General features: G+C 47.8%; 1 pseudogene; it reads right to left on the minus strand.

Moving 5' to 3' along the window:
• Window positions 1–11,808: 11,808 nt before the first annotated feature.
• LOC127311294 (probable alpha,alpha-trehalose-phosphate synthase [UDP-forming] 10) lies at window positions 11,809–14,311 on the minus strand (annotated as a pseudogene).
• Window positions 14,312–14,663: the final 352 nt, after the last annotated feature.

Below are 14,663 nucleotides of genomic sequence, written 5' to 3' on the forward strand. Positions count from 1 at the left end.
TTAATTAAATTACTTAAAACTATTTTTATTTACGTTTAATTAGTTTAGAACTATAGTTTTAAGTTACATATGCATAGAAAAAAATTTAAGTAAAAAAATAAAAAAAAATAGAGAGAGGAAGCGCCAGACGCGGGGTGCTCCTCTCTCTCTGTAACACGCGCGCGTGTGCGGCAGAGGCGCGCGGCCGGCGGCGCCCACGGGACGAACGGCGGCGAGCGGCGAAACGGCGAGCGAGGCGGCGCGCGGCAGATGGCGGCGTGAGCGGTGGCGGAGAGCAGGCGGCCGGGGCGGCGGCGGAGGAGCAGAGCGGCGCGCGGCAACGTACGGGCCTGGCGGCGTTCGGCGGCGTTCGACGGCGGAGGAGCAGCTCGATCGGCGGCGCTGGAGGGCGGCAGCGGAGGCGGCGCAGCAGTCGGGCAGTGGAGTCGACGGAGGGCGGCGGAGGAGCAGTCGGGCAGCCTGGCGGTTCGAGCGAGGAAGAAGAAGTGGTCGCTCGCTCGCCGCCCGCAATTATTTATAGCCCCCCCTTTAGTCGCGGTTGGGGAGGCGACCCGCGACTAAAGGGTATTTCGGCGGGTTTTTCAGTTCCCGCGGGCAGCCACCTTTAGTCGCGGGTGGCCTGGCCAACCGCGACTAAAGGTATTTTTGAAAAAACATTTTTTTTTTTCAAAATCAGAAAAATAAAACTAATTCAATTCAAATTCTTAAAAATACAAATAATATATCAAAAAAATCAGAAAAATAAAACTAATTCAATTCAAATTCTTAAAAATACAAATAATATATCAAAAATTCAGAAAAATAAAACTAATTCAATTCAAATTCTTAAAAATACAAATAATATATCAAAAAATCAGAAAAATAAAACTAATTCAATTCAAATTCTTAAAAATACAAATAATATATCAAAAAATCAGAAAAATAAAACTAATTCAATTCAAATTCTTAAAAATACAAATAATATATCAAAAAATTCAGAAAAATAAAACTAATTCAATTCAAATTCTTAAAAATACAAATAATATATCAAAAAATTCAGAAAAATAAAACTAATTCAATTCAAATTCTTAAAAATACAAATAATATATCAAAAAATTCAGAAAAATAAAACTAAGTCAATTCAAATTCTTAAAAATACAAATAATATATCAAAAAATTCAGAAAAATAATATATCAAAAAATTCTTTCTTCCCGCCAGTTTCTTCCCGCGACTTTCTTCCCGCATCTTTCTTCCCGCCACTTTGTTCCCGCCTCTTTCTTCCCGCCACTTTCTTCCCGCCACTTTCTTCCCGCCTCTTTCTTCCCGCCACTTTCTTCCCGCCTCTTTCTTCCCGCCTCCTGTCTTCCCGCTCCCATTTTTCCCGCCATTTGTCACTACATATAGGTAGCCCGGCTTGGCCAGCATTATCACATCTCTACAATCTCTCATCACTCTCTCATGGCTTCCACCGCACCCACTCTAACCTACCAGCAGGTGGAGGAGCTTTGTGCCTCGAACTACCCTTGCCCACCGGGCTACCGCGTCCCTGCCGGCTGGAGCCTAAGCGCCGGCGGCGTGCCGGTCCCTCCCGTCCCTCGAGTGCTGCGCGCCGGGCGGCCATCACGAACCACTACTACCTCGACCTCACGCCGGAGCAGCGGATGAATCCCCGCTGGCATCCCGATAACCAGCATACTTGGGACGCCTTCTTCATCAATCGGTGTGAGAGGGCGCTCGCCAGGTATGAGGAGGACGGTCTGCCTCCTGGAAACTTCCACGAGGCCGGCCGTCGGCTATGGTGGTACGGCCGGACTCTGCAGAGCGTCATGGACTACATCACGGCCGGTGATATCCCCCGCCTGCGCTACCCTCAGTTCGAGCCACGAGCGCCGCCCGACGACAGCGATGACAGCAGCGACGACGACGGCGGCAACTTAGAAGGCGACGACTACCAGTACAACGGCGGCGGCTATGAAGACTACGAGTATGCATATTATACGCCTAGGCAGGAGTATGACTAAATCACTCCAAATTTCATGTATGCAGGAGTATGACTTAGTCACTCCAAATTTCCTGTATGCAGGAGTATGACTGAATCACTCCAAATTTCATGTATCATCAGTGCTATCTCGAGTCAATTGAATCATTCGAAAATGGACACCAAACACATCACGGGTAATATAATTCACATGATCCATTCAACAAAGTTTGGTACAATAAATTATTACACATCATTTCTTTCCTTGTATCCCTGCTTGCTTACGATTGTGCCGTATCCATGGAGCATCCTCATCATTTAACTTAATGCTTGGGTCGGTGTTCACTTTGAAGGGCGGAATTTCAGCAAACATATTATAATCTTCTGACATGTCTGTCTTGTCCTCCACTCCCACGATGTTCCTTTTCCCTGAAAGAACAATGTGGCGCTTTGGATCATCGCATGATGTACTGATCGTTTTATTATCTTTCCGTTTCCTCGGTTTGCTACTCATGTCCTTCACATAGAAAACCTGAGCGGCATCTTTCGCTAGGACGAATGGTTCGTCAAGGTAACCAAGATTGTTGAAATCCACCATTGTCATTCCGTATTGCTGGTCCACCTTTACCCCACCTCCTGTTAGCTTGAACCATTTGCACCGGAACAAAGGGACCCTAAAGGAGGGTCCATAGTCAAGTTCCCATATCTCCTCTATGTAACCATAATATGTGACATTTTGCCCATTCTCGGTTGCTGCATCAAAGCGGGCACCACTGTTTTGGTTGGTGCTCTTTTTATCTTGGGCGATCATGTAAAATGTATTCCCATTTATCTCGTACCCTTGGAAAGTCGTTATAGTCGAAGATGGTGTCTTGGCCAACATGTACAGCTGATCTACAACATGATCGTCATTCATTAAATGTTTTCTCAACCAACTGCCGAAAGTCTCCATGTGGGCCTTCCTAATCCAGGATTCAGGCTTCCCAGGGTTGTCCGAGCGTAAAATATTCTTGTGTTTCTCAAAGTACGGAGCCACCAAGCTGGAATTGGTCGAAGCGTGTGGTGTGCTTCAGTCAGAGAATGGCCGTCCATACATATCGTTGATTTCCTTCCGATCGTGCCTTTTCCACTTAGTCTCCCCTCGTGCCGCGATCGAGGAAGACCAATCGGCTTAAGGTCAGGAACAAAGTCAACACAAAAGTCAATTACCTCCTCATTTCCATAGCCCTTGGCGATGCTTCCTTCTGGCCTAGCACGGTTACGAACATATTTCTTTAATATTCCCATGAACCTCTCGAAGGGGAACATATTGTGTAGAAATACAGGACCGAGAATGGAAATCTCATCGACTAGGTGAACCAGGAGGTGCGTCATAATATTGAAGAAGGATGGCGGGAACACCAACTCGAAACCGACAAGACATTGGATCACATCGTTACGTAACCGTGGTAGAACTTACGGATTGATTACCTTACGAGAGATTGCATTGAGGAATGCACATAGCTTCACAATGGCTACTCGAACATTTTCCGGCAGGAGCCCCCTCAAAGCAATCGGAAGCAATTGCGTCATAATCACGTGGCAGTCGTGAGACTTCAGGTTTTGGAACTTTTTCTCCGCCATGTTTATTATTCCCTTTATATTGGACGAGAATCCAGACGGGACCTTCATCTTGCTCAGGCATTCAAAAAGATGACCTTCTCTTCTTTGGTCGAGCGTAGCTGCACGACCTTGAAACCGTTCCGGATGCCGGTCATCAGGGTCTTTCAAACTTTGCTGGTCCTGCCGTGCTTCCTTTGTATCATTTGTCTTCCCATACACGCCCAAGAAGCTTAGGAGGTTCACGCAAATATTCTTCGTAACGTGCATCACGTCGATTGCAGAGCGGACTTCTAGGACTTTCCAATATTCTAGCTCCCAGAATATAGATTTCTTCTTCCACATAGCTGCGTGCCCATCAGCTCCCTTCGGAACTGATTGTCCGCCAGGACCCTTTCCAAAGATGACTTTCAAATCCTTGACCATATCAAATACCTCAGCACCGAGTGTGTTCCGCGAGCTTCGGCCGGTGATCTGCCTTGCCGTTGTAATGCTTGCCTTTCTTTCTTCTTTGGATGACCTTTCGGAAGAAATCGACGATGCCCAAGGTACACGTTCTTCTTACAATTTGGCAAACGTACACTTTCAGTCTCATGTAAGCAGTGCGTGCATGCATTGTATCCCTTATTTGACAGTCCCGAAAGGTTACTAAGAGCAGGCCAATCGTTGATGGTTACGAAAAGCAACGCTCGTAGGTCAAATTCCTCTTCTTTGTGCTCATCCCACACACGGACACCAGGTCTGCCCCACAGCTGTAAAAGTTCATCAACTAATGGCCTTAGGTACACATCGATGTCGTTGCCGGGTTGCTTCAGACCTTGGATGAGCACTAGCATCATAATGAACTTCCGCTTCATGCACAACCAAGGAGGAAGGTTGTAGATGCATAGAGTCACGGGCCAGGTGCTATGGTGGAGCTCGCTCGCCAAAAGGATTCATGCCATCCGTACTTAGACCAAATCTTATGTTCCTTGCGTCAGCTGCAAAATCTTTGAACTCTCTGTCGATCTTTCTCCATTGCGTTCCATCTGCGGGGTGTCTCAACTCCCCGTCCGACTTACGGTCCTCTTTGTGCCATCGCAACAACTTGGCATGCTCTTTGTTCCTGAACAGACGTTTCAACCGTGGTATTATAGGAGCATACCACATCACCTTGGCGGGAACCCTCTTCCTGGGTTTCTGGCCCTCAACATCGTCACCAGGGTCATCGCCTCTGATCTTATAACGCAATGCAGTGCATACCGGGCATTCATTCAAATTCTCGTATTCACCGCGGTAGAGGATGTAGTCGTTGATGCATGCATGTATCTTCAGAACCTCTAAACCTAGAGGGCAGACAACCTTCTTTGCTTCGTACGTCTTTGGCGGGCAACTCGTTATTCTTTGGAAACATATTCTTCAACATTTTCAGCAAGTTTTCAAATGCCGAGTCAGCTACACCTGCGGGTGACTTGCATTTCAGCACATCCCGTGTGCAGCCCAGCTTTTTCAGACCATCATCGCATCCTGGTACAACGCCTTCCTGTGATCCTCTAACATGCGATCCAAATTCTCCCTCTCCTTTTCGGTTTCGCAGCGTCTCCGTGCATCGGCAATGGTCCGACCAAGATCATCAACGGGATCATCACGTGCCTCTTCTTCACCTTCCCCTTCACCTTCCCCTTCACCTTGACATCCTCCATGAAAGTATCACCGAAATGAGCAAGATAACTTTCATCGATGAAATCATCCCCTTCTTCATCTTCTTCCATTATAACCCCTCTTTCTCCATGCTTGGTCCAACAATTATAGCTTGGCATGAAACCGTGCGAAGCAGGTGCATGTGAACATCTCTTGAGGAAGAGTAACCCTTCGATTCTTACGGTTAACACATGGACAGATAACAAAACCCCACTGCTTGTTCACATTAGCCACTACGAGGAAATCTTTCAAACCCGTAGTGAACTACTTGAGAGTCGGTTACCGTACATCCATTGCCGATTCATCTGCATTATTATAATATAAAATATATAATTAACCATCATGCATTTGTTAAACTAACTAGCTACAAACAATATAAATTAAACAATGAACTACACACATGCATATTTTATCAATGACACATCAAAGGTTCAAGTTGCTAACCGCGATCGAGGAGGAAAAAATAAATGAGAAAGCTCAAGTGTGGCTCCAACACTTCATATCATGTTTGTTTCATGCTCTTGGGGCATTTCATCAAACACCTTATGTGCATAAGAGGAACCAAAAGCAAACCTAACACCCACTTGTGAAGTTTGTGAATAGAATGGCTCCAAATGGCTAAGTGTTGGCTCTTTGGATGGGTATATATAGGGAGGGGCTTTAGTCGCGGTTGGCACAGCCAACCGCGACTAAAGGCCGCCTTTAGTCGCGGTTGGCCAGACCAACCGCGACTAAAGCCCCCCACGTGCACCAGCTGGCCACCGAGCGCCCTGGGCCCAGGCCTTTGGTCGCGGTTCGCCTCCCGAACCGCGACTAAAGGTCCCATTAGTCGCGGTTCCTATAGCTTCGCGACTTATGGGGCTGGACGGAAGCCTGTTTTTCTACCAGTGGTCAAAGGAAATGCCCAAGGAGAAAAAGGTTCACTATAGTTGGAGATGACATGGCCTTGTCCACCATAGAATATGAACTCTCTCCCTCTCTCTCTCCATTTAGTGCAACATAGACTACCAAATTCAATTGTACTATTGTGGCCCCAAATGGTAGAGTTGGTCTTTTTTTTTTCTGAGTTTGAAACAATTTATGTTTATGCCATTCATGCATTGAACGCTAGCCTATATTCAATATAAATGCAACAATTACATAGTCTGCTTTTGTAGAGGACACTCAATACGCTCAAATTTTAATTCATATTAAAATTTAAATGTATTAGAGGTTACATCCGAATTCAAGCGCCTACGAATATATACCGATTTTTTAGATTCCTCAAATTGAAAAGGGAAAATAACTTTTTACCTTTAGATTTTAATGGGAAAAAATCAGGTATACCCGAGAAGCAGTAATCTCCTCTTTCTCTTCCTTATTTCTCTTCCTCTTCTCCTCCTCATTTCCTTCCTCTTCCTTCCCTTTTATATTTCTTCTTCCCTCCTCTTCCTTCCCTTCCTCTTCCTTCTCTTCCTCTTCTCCTTTTCTTCTACATTCTCTTCCTCTACCTTCTATTCCCCATCTAGCCCTACTCCTCCAAGCCGCGGGAAACTACGAAGACGGCACCACCGAGACCGCCGCCGCCTTGGGCTACTCCTCTCTGCCAATGCCTCGAGCTCCTCCTCTCAGTCGCCACCTCAAGGTCATCCTCTCCTCTGCCACCTCAAGATCGCCCTCTTCGTCGCTGCCTTGAGGGCCACCTCTACAGCTGCAATCCATGGATTGGCGTCGGCAACGGAATTGAGTCATGGACTCGATCGCTTTTTAATTTCAAACTGATGGTGATGTTTGTAAAGTAGCCAACCGATGAAAACATTTTGTTGATTCTAAAACAATTTATCTCCAGCACACTTGGCTGGTGCGCTGGCGGCAAATTTCTCTACCACTAGCACACCTGCCTGGTGCATTGTCAGTAATGCGTTACCACCGGCGTGTTACCGCTGGCGGGCGCTGTTTTAGTAGTGTCTAGTGAAAGAAACTGCTCACGGCGGTCCCAATAGAAATCCACATCATTTTGAGTGTAATACAAGCTCCGACAAACCCAGAGGAATCATATACGTAGGAAGGGAGGCTTTCGAACGCACCAGCACCTGCTGGTCACACACTCTACGTAGAAAGATTCCCACCAGCCCACACATCAGCTTTTCGCCCCACCTACCCCTCTCTTTTTAATACCCATCTACCTTCGAAACACACACTCTCTTCTCTCTGTTATTTGCTGCCGGTGCATACTATTGAGATTAATCGGTATGTACAGTGTTTTTTGGCCGGCATTTGCTGTGAGCGTTTCAAAATAGGTAGCCGGTATATATGTGCTGGCTAGTATTTGAGAGTCCGCTAGAATGGAGAGAACCAACCTGAGGTTGGGTGGTTAGGAGGGTGGTTGTACCCCCAGCCCATCAGAGTTCAAACCCCAGATTTGACATCTGTGTGTCTCATAAAGGAGGAATATTCATTCAGTGGGAGGCGACGTTACCGTCGACAGCGATGCGCCTGTGGTGACTTCGTCAATTTCAAGATTCAATCCGCCGGCTCAGTCTTCCGGAGTTGCTCATTGGGGTAGAGTGTGCGTGTGTGCGTTCATAGGGGTGAGTGTATACGCGTGTATATGAACGTCTGCGTTTGTACTGTGTTTTAAAAAAAAAAATAGTCCGCTAGAATGGAGGGGTCAGAAAGCATGCGGGTCAACGCATCCACATCCACTTCCCAGACAAGTGCTAGAGCCGGGCTGACGCTGCATGTTCGGCCACGTGCATTGTCTTCACGTTACCTTGTGCCTGGAGCTTTCAACTTTTCTAGCCATATTGTTCCTATGTGACCATGACACTGTAACAAACACAGTAATTATAGTTCATCATCATGAGCTTGAGACCTTAAGCGTGGACATCTTGCGTCGTACTTGTCCATCTTTGTATCCATACGCAGCATACGACAGTACGTAGCTAGCCAGCGCATGCGATGTACGACGACGATGTGTTTGACACGGTCAGCTTCCAGCTGGGTACTTGTAAGGTGTAACACGCATTTCTATATATAGTGTGCTCTCTAGCTAACTAATTCCCTTTCAACTTTTGAAGCCATTTTTGTGTGATGACGATGACACGCACGGGAACCAGCCGCCCAGCTCACCGTAACTACGTTATCATCATGCACTGTATACGCTTGTGGATATCTTATACCGTACTTGGCGATTCTACGTCCATACCTAGCATACGACAGTGTATAATCATGCAAGAACATGAGCACGCCTGCAATGCAAGCCGTATTAAGGCGGTCGGAGGCTTTTATGCTTTAAATTCCCGACAGATACATTGTAGAGAAGAGGAGAATCACATGCATGCCTTCGCTATTAATCGTAATCATGTCTACAAATGTCAATATCGATCAACAACGACAACAAAAAACATACATGTGCGACAGATTATGTACCCATCCATTCATTATTATAAGATGTTTATATTTTGATGTGGACTATATATAGACATAAATTATTGAATCTACACACTAAAACGCATCTAAATACAAACATTTTCATATAAAAATAAAACATCTTATATAATATACTCCCTCTGTCCTAAAATGTAGGGCATCTAAGGATTGATAAAAATCCAAACCTGACTAACTTTAACCAAATAATTAGGTAAAAATATTTACATCTACAATGTTGAATTGACACATCACGAAAATGTACTTTATGGTGAATCTATGGATACTGATTTATTATTGTAAATTTTCATATTTTTATGTATAAACTTGGTCAAACTTAAAAATTGTTGACATTTAGGTAATCCTTAGGCGCCTTACATTTTGGGACGGAAGGAGTAATAATAGTGAAGTACTCATCATGGTAAGGTGACACTTTATTAAAAGAAAAGGAGATTTACCCAGCCTTAATTTGAATCAAATAGATGCATACAACCTTGATTTATTTCACAATTCAAAGAGTAAAAATCCTTAAAACAATAATACAAGCTGAAGCCGCCAAACAACGTGAGAAAACACCACCAACTATAACAACCATCAAGGATATCGCTGGCTCATCCGCAAACTCCATAGATAGCGCCTCATGTGGAATGCTCCAGTTGTCGACTCCATCATCTTGCGCCTACCCCGTCTCCAGGATGAAGGCCGAAGCGAGGACCCTCGCCAAGCCTATCCTCGACGCAACCACGACGCCAGATAGCTCCACAGCTATGCGCTCATCCACCAACACGCATCCTACGTCAAACCCCTTGCGCCATGCCGCCACCTCCAAGAAATGTGTTGAAGGCCACCAGCCGCCGTCAAAGAGGCCTCTATCCATGCCACCGGCCGAGCCACTATCCCCAGCTAGATCATACCGCTGTGTGGTGGTGGGGCCGAGCAGCGCAGGGGAAAGCCCTGCCATGCACCGCCGTTGGCCTTGCACACTTCGCCTAGTGGTGTCTTCTAACAGCGGTGGGTGGCGGACGCTGCAGAGGATCAGGACCCGATGAGGAGCTAGGGTTTTCCACGCCGCTGCCTCAAGGAAGGTGGCGCAGTCGGGCGGCACATGTTATGCTAAATATGTGTAAGAATGTTAGCGATGGTGACACCATATGCATGGTGCCCTAGACTCATACTTAAGGTGCAGGAGCGTTTCAGCTACATAACCATAAACCATCAAATATTGCCGCAACTTCACAAGCAAGTACACCTTGTCATTGCTCAACCAAAAGTGAACTCAGAACATGCAAGGCCCTAATCCCAACACCAGCACCAAGTCCTTCAAGCAATCCTTCCTGAAAAACCTCCTCCTGAACCTCCATGCACTCACGAGCACAAGTGCATCATCCATCGAAGCCATAAGCCTCCGCGAGAGGAAGCGCGCCGTGACGTCCTCCGCCGACGTCGCCATGGCGGCCGCACGCGGCGACTCTGGCGATGCTGGCGCCGCGAGGTGGCCCAAGGCTATCTTGGCCCGGGCGTCCAGGGCGTACAAGATGCGGAGGTGCAGGAGGATCGTGAAGAGTGTTAGAACTAATCACTCTCGACATCGGCAAGATGTCGTGTGCGTCGTAGTTTCCGTATACGTCTAGGAGAGTCTAAACCGGATTTAGAACCGGGTCGGCGTCGTGTTGGGTTTGTACCGTGTTGGACGCTGAGTACACCACCGAGTAGGAGTCAGGTTAGCCGTGTATAAGTATACGTGTAACCAGCACTTGTAAACCACCACATCGAGAATCAATACAAAGAAAACAACAGGCTCGATACGGGCCTGTGGCGATACATTGCTTTTCGTGTGCGTGAGTTGGAGCTAGCTGATCGTACGTGGATTGCTGCTGTTTTGGCTTGTTTGCTGTACGTGTGCAGGTCACGTCTCGCCGGATCGTCTTCGTCAACGTCGGAAAGAACTCGGCGATTGGGGCTGGGCCAACAACACGATGTGCTCGTCTTCACAGCTTGGACGCCGATCCTTCGTCGCATCTCCAAGAACTTCAGTCGACCCAAAGACTTGGTCAGAATATCTGCAAGCTGATCATCGGTGCGAACATAGTTGACATCAATCTTGCTCTCCTCTACACACTCCCGTATGTAGTGATACCTCGTATCAATGTGCTTACTCCTGTCATGGTGCACCGGATTCTTGCACAATGAGATTGTAGACTTGTTGTCAACATTGAGCACCACCCTTTCCGCTTCCTCGTTCATGAGGTCACCGAGTAGCCTCCCTAGCCACACACCTTGACACGCCGCGGTTGCAGCTGCTATATACTCAGCTTCACAGGAAGATAATGCAACTACCTTTTGCTTCTGTGATAGCCAACTTACGATGCTATTTCCAAGGAAATATGCCACGCGCCGATGTACCGCAAGGACCGACAGGCACTCACGGCCATCTGCTCAGTGATGCCGATGGACGTGAAGCAGCACCTGATCTATTGTTAGGATTAAGCACTAGTTTGACGTACGCACGGTGTCGTGCACGTATACAAGTTGTATACGACCAGGATACGTCAAGTGTCTTAGTCTAGCTAGGTCCTAGACACTACAGGAAACGACATCTTTACCGGGTATCAAAAATACCCGGTGAAGGGCTAAAAACACCCGGCGAAGATTTCGCCGTGTATAACACTCGGCGAAGACGACACGGCAAAGACATGGCCGGCGAAGAACCTTCGCCGGGTGTTTTTTGTCGGACACACGGCAAAGATCCTTTGCCGGGTGTCAAGAATAGACACACGGTGAAGAAAAGCGGAACTCCGTTTCCCTTCCGTCTGACGGCGCACTTTCTTTGCCGTGTGTCTTTTCCGTGGTACACGGCAAAGAGTAGACAACGGCCACGTCACCGCTATTTCTTCGCCGGGTGTTTTATAGTGGGGTACACGGCAAAGAGCAATGAAGGCCACGCCATCGCAATTTCTTCGCCGAGTGTTTCCTGGTGGGGTACACGGCAAAGAGCAAAGAAAGCCACGCCATCGCAATTTCTTCGCCGAGTGTGCCTGCGGCTGGGACACACGGCAAAGAGCCTAGCACAAATGTTTTCCCCCTGTTTTCTCTAAAATTCCTGCATTTCACACACAATTATGCATATAATGTACAATATAGCAGAACATTGAACTCCAATACCAACAGTTAACATATACTACATTGATGTTACGAATAACACACATAAAGGAGTAGAAGTTGACATATCCAGCGAAGATGATACAAGTTCACCAATCCTCAAACGCGACAAACAAGTAGAATGGTCACAAGTGCTAAAACCACACGAACTGAATCATTCTTCCTCCTTCATACTGGTTATTTACCCCTCCACTGGTTGGTTGGTTTATACTGTGCAGTGAACTTCTTTTTTCCTTACATCGTCACACCGTGCTCTCGAAGGTATCCCGGAGCTGCACCGGCCATGGCTGCTGTTGCGATGGAGCGTTGGCGAGCCCCTGCAGCATCTTGATCACGTCCACCGTGTCGTCCAGGCAGTACTTGGCCATGCTCGGCTTCTTCCCGACCGTGCACGCGAACACCTCGCTGGTCAGGGGAGCTTCACCCCATTGTCCGCCGAACACACAATGCTCTCTAACATGTCCTCGTCGGACCGGTCGTCTCCGATGCAGAGAATTAAATCCGGTGGCTTCCTGCTGCGCACCATGGATGACAGGAGGCTCTCCACGACCACGCCTTTACTGATGCCCTGCACGACATGGAGATATTTGTGGCGTGTCAAACAATATTGATACTGAGAAGTGGTTGCTCGCGAATGACAAACACAACTAGTTATCCAATTGAGCCACAAGTCGCTCTTAGGTAGAATTGGGACAAAACAAGAACGACCAGGTGTTATGCCCGCGAACTCTCGTATCCACACCAGGGACTGGCCCAAGCAGATTCACTATCTGTTTCGTGGAGAAGATATATAGATTGTTTGTTCCAGGCAATCAAGCATGTGGCGGTCTGGTGGATGAGGACTAGATCAGATTGGATTGGATCCGTTGCCTTTAGTTGGACATCTACGTTTGGTTGCTTAGGTGGTGTTCAAACATGTTTTTGTACAAGTCTATACAAGCCAAATTAATTAATTTTCTTTCATTTGACCAACTGCGAACAAACAGATTAATTGAACATAGAAAACCGCAGGAGGAACAGCCAGCCACAAGGAAGCTTGCACGCGCTTACCTGAGGATTAACCTCCACGATGTGCTGGCTCCTCTTCACGACGAGCGGCTCATTCGCGAGCACGCTCTCCAGATGGTCAACCAGCTTTTTCCTTGTGGTGATGCCAGACTATCCTGGCATGAGCCGAAATCTGGATCTGCCTCATGGTGATGCCAGACTATCACGCATTCCTTGTGCTCGATATATGAACCATATGTTGACTCGGTGTAGAGGCTCATCACAGGTTCAGCGGTCTTCTACCAATCGAAGTCTGCTACCAACCCACAGGTCTCCCATGGAGAGTCCCTGCTCCACCTGCAATCGCCAAGAGTTGATGGACATCACAATTTGAATCTGAATGCATTCCCCCTGTATTCTAAAAGAACACTAGAACAGTAAGGCCAACACTTTATATATATTCATATGATAATTGGGTCAATGGACCAAATCACACTCTTCACCAGCCGTCCTAAATTTATTCTTGAAGCAAGAATGTTGATTCCAGGCGAATTTCAGAGGTATGCCATAGCTTAGCCATCTAGTATATCTGTTGGTTGCTCATTATGAAATGTATTGGTTCTAATATCATTGCTTAGTTCACATGCTTCCTAAGATTTGATGCAAATCTAAAGCACAGTAAAGCAACATTGTACCAAATCTAAAGCAGATCTTGCTAATATGATTGCTTAGTTCACATGCCAAGTGTCCAGAGATCTCACCTAGTGAAGTAGCCATGGTCAGCGGCAACGCCAAGCTTCTCACACGGCGCAAACCACTTGCTCCATTCATCTTGCACCTCCGCCTCCTCCTGCACCTCCTGGACGTCGCGCCCCTGGCTGCGCGCCAGGTTGACGATCTGCACGAGCACGGCGCGGCCGCGGAGCTCGGGGTGCTCCACCAGCAGCAGCTCCATCCCCAGGAACTTGAGCCCGATCCGCTTGAAGAAATCGACGTCGTCGACGCCGACCATGAGGCGCCGGCCCTTGTAGGCCTCGGAGACCTGGCGCACCACGTCGCCCGGTGGTGGAGGAGGCTTGCAGGCGGCGGAGGACGGTGGTGGAGGAGATCAGCGCGCGGGGAAGGACGGCGGCGGCCAGGAGACCGGCCGGCGCATGGGGCAGGACGGCGGCCTAGCTTGGGCCGCCCCACATGGAGCAGATCATGGAGGCGGCTGTTGGGGGCGGCGACTGCTATGGGGCGGGACGGCGGCGGCTGCTAGGGGTAGGACGGCGGAGGCTTATGTGGGCAGGACGGCGGCGGCTGATGTGGGGCGGGACGGTGGCGGCTGCTGGGGGCGGTTGCTGGGAGGAGCGGGCAGCGATGTTGGAGGAGGCGCGGGCGGCGAGGTTGGAGGAGGCGCGGCTGCTGGGGGCCGCCGCCGGCGGGATTGGAGGAGGTGCGGGCGCGGGATAGGGTTAGCAGGCGCGTCGTTCTTTTCTTTTCTTTTTGACGAAGCGCGGCCCAATTCGGTCAAGATTTGGTTAAGTCCTGAAACAAGCTCTTCGCCGGGTGTTCTGCCCTAGACACACGGCAAAATCGGCTTAGCCGGGTGTCTTCTCCAAAATACACGGCACATATAGCTTCGCCGGGTGTCCTTTTCCAAAATACACGGCACATATAGCTTCACCGGGTGTATTTCCCTAAATACACGGCAAATCTCAGTTTTTTTTCAAAATACACAGCATCGTCCCATATTTTACTATTATATATAATTATTATTATTCTGGTTTGTAATTTATAAAAAAATTCACCATTATTATTTCCATTTTTTTATTTAGGTCGTTAGAATTTTTGTTAAACGGGGCCCACACGAAATGATGTATGGCCAAC

Source organism: Lolium perenne, chromosome 7, assembly GCF_019359855.2.
Source record: "Lolium perenne isolate Kyuss_39 chromosome 7, Kyuss_2.0, whole genome shotgun sequence".
In the NCBI taxonomy this organism is placed as follows: domain Eukaryota; kingdom Viridiplantae; phylum Streptophyta; class Magnoliopsida; order Poales; family Poaceae; genus Lolium; species Lolium perenne.